Genomic DNA, 3,014 nt, shown 5'->3' with positions numbered 1-3,014 from the left:
GATTTAGATAAAGATAGAAAAAAATGTCCATTAGAAGTACAGTTTCAAAATCTATTTTCATATCTTCCAATTATTTGCGTGCTACGTAATGTATAGTGAAGAATGATTATTGATTATTGATAATGTAATAATTTTAATTCGTATTTGTTTCCTAGACGTGTGTTGGTATCGATCTAGAGAAATATCGAAGTTGAAAAGATAACTAAGAAAGAACCGGTACTAAGCAGAACTTCGATCAAGAATCATTCAAGGACACCACTGATGTGCGTTTCGATTTACACGAAAATCAAAAAGATTAAAGATTTAATAAGTACAGACTTATTTGAAGTGCGAAAAGATAACTTGTGATTGGGTAAGAAATTTGACATTGAGTTGATAATTAAATAATGGTCAATTCTATAAATGCGCAATCACGATTAGATTACTTATAAACGATATGAAGTAAGGTAAGAAAACGCATGAAGAAATTTATAATTTATAATTTATAATAATTGAAGAATACGGATTCATCACGGCAAAAGCTTCTTTATGGCAAAACAATTCTTGTTTGATATTTATTAAGTTATACATCATAGTAAACTTCATAGTTTTACAATATTAATCCGGCTGTTCATCCGTCTGTCCATTCGCAAGATTTCCTAAAAATTACCTTAATTTTTTCAAATTTCGTTTTCGGTAATATATACTCAATAAAGAACTTTAGTTCCATCGAAGCAAAATATAAACTAATAAGATTTTCAGTAGAGCAAATATTTTAGGGCTTATTTTTTAAAATTCCAGTTTTTTGTTGGAACTACTTCGTTATATCCATCGCAATGATTTATTTCTATAGTATGCTTCCAAGCTTTCAAAACTGATAATATGTATATAACAAATAATTTTTTCTTTTGAAATTTTTTATCATTTATACTTCATATATTATATTTTATCGTTCATTCGATACTGATATTTTATGATTACATTTTTTCAACGCAATGAAGTCGAACTTCGCTATTATTTTTCTTCGCTCCTTCTTCGGAAAACTTTAAACCCACGATTTAATCAAATCATTGAGGATCGCACATAATAACGAAATTAATGTTGTTTTTAATATAATGTGAGAAACAGCTATTTAACTGATTTCTTTTATACAATTAAATGTTTCATATTTATTTTATCATCAGTCATTTAAAAATTGTATTTTTTTATACATTTATTTTTGAATACATTTTTAATAAAAGAAGATTTTATTATATAAAGAATGGGCTTATAACATTGAAATCTAATTCATTCTAATAAATCTTGCCAAATATGAAAAAAGTGCCTGCTTTTCTACGCATTGCATTCTTAACAAACAATATGTTTACGAAAAAATTTTATAAATTATTTTTTTATAAATAATGTTCTAAATAAATATTCCATAACTTTGAATCTAAATTCGATTAGACACAATACTTTGATGAATGTAATTGTTGAGTTTTAGACATTAATTATTAACAAAGTTATTATATAAAATATGTAAATAGGGAATCATACTACCTTCTTTATAAGAATGCAAAAATCGGTTTTATCGAACAATTTTTTCCTGTACGCGAAATGATTTCACCTTATGATCTTACATCATTCAAATGCTGCAATTTAAAACGATGATGTAAGAAAGCTATAAAGAGCAACAATCAGAAAATATAGTAGTATCTCACGTTAATGTTAGACAATGTTGACATAAGCTAACTTCATGCTGCTTGCCAATGTCTTAATTTCGAAGTTTCATACGACATGGTAATTTTGTCGACGAAGATAAGTAGCAGAGTTATATTGAGTACGTTACATCACAAGCATCACTAGCTTGTGATATAATTAATGTTAAAAATATATCGTTAAATAACAATAAAGAGATTGAAAAATACATCATAACAAAGCTTATGATGAGTTGTCGTTATTGTACTAATGATAATAATTATTGTACTAATTCCACGCGATATGTCTCGGGGAAAAATTGTATTACGTATGTTTAGACTAGATGTATTAATAATTAATTATCAAAATATGTGATGTATAAGTGTGAAAGAGTTCATTGACGTGATAAAATTTGGGAATTCTGTTAAGAAGTTTCATCATTAAAAAAATTTAAGCCTGTTCAATACGCTTTTTGTTTCCTGTTTTTTGCTTTTTACTTTTTGCTTTTTTCTCCTTTGCAACCGTTTTGTTGACAATTATATTTCTTGTTTCTTTTGAAGTTCGTTACTTTTTATCTCGAGTGACATAAAACTGGATAAGAAGCAAGAAGACAAGATATAAAAAATAGTAAAAAGCAAATAACAAGAACCAAAAAGTATTGTAGAATTGTAGAATAAACTTTACAACTAGTAACTTTTTTTAAATAAAGTTGTTAAATGTATTTTATAACAAAACAAATGACATTAAAATTGTGTAAATATTAATAAAAACATTTATTTAAATAATGCAAAAGGAAATATCGTATTCACGCGATTTAATATTACGATGAACGTATGAAAATAACTGATTTCGTAATGATTTTATCAAATCGATTTTTTTTTCGCCGAAATGACTCTATTGACCCAGTGAATCAATGTTTTCACTTATTGTCAGATAATCCTATTTATATAATACGATTAATTCATAATTCTTTACATATTTGATACATTCATACAGCAGTGTAATTAATTGTAATCAATATTTATCACATATTTAAAACGGTCAATTTGAAAACGTACGTTTCCGAAACGATTCTATCTTGTCGGAACTAGTTACTCAAAGCGAACTAAATCTTTTTTCTGAATCACGATTGGACAGAAATTAATCTGTGATTACATCGAATTATTGATTCATGAATAATGAATTAAGAATAAAAGAATATGCAAAGTAACAATCGCGTGAACGTCTAGACGCTTGAATTTTATATTCACCCGGATGTAATTTAATAATTTTCTAATAAAAACGAGAGCTAGTATGACGCATCAAGTAATTAGAGCGAGTGTGTGTGTGGGCGCGTGTGTGTGTGGGTGTGGGTGTGT

The sequence above is a fragment of the Atta cephalotes genome, assembly GCF_000143395.1.
Source record: "Atta cephalotes unplaced genomic scaffold scaffold00008, whole genome shotgun sequence".
Taxonomy (NCBI): Eukaryota; Metazoa; Arthropoda; class Insecta; order Hymenoptera; family Formicidae; genus Atta; species Atta cephalotes.
Note: the sequence above shows the minus strand (reverse complement) of the source record.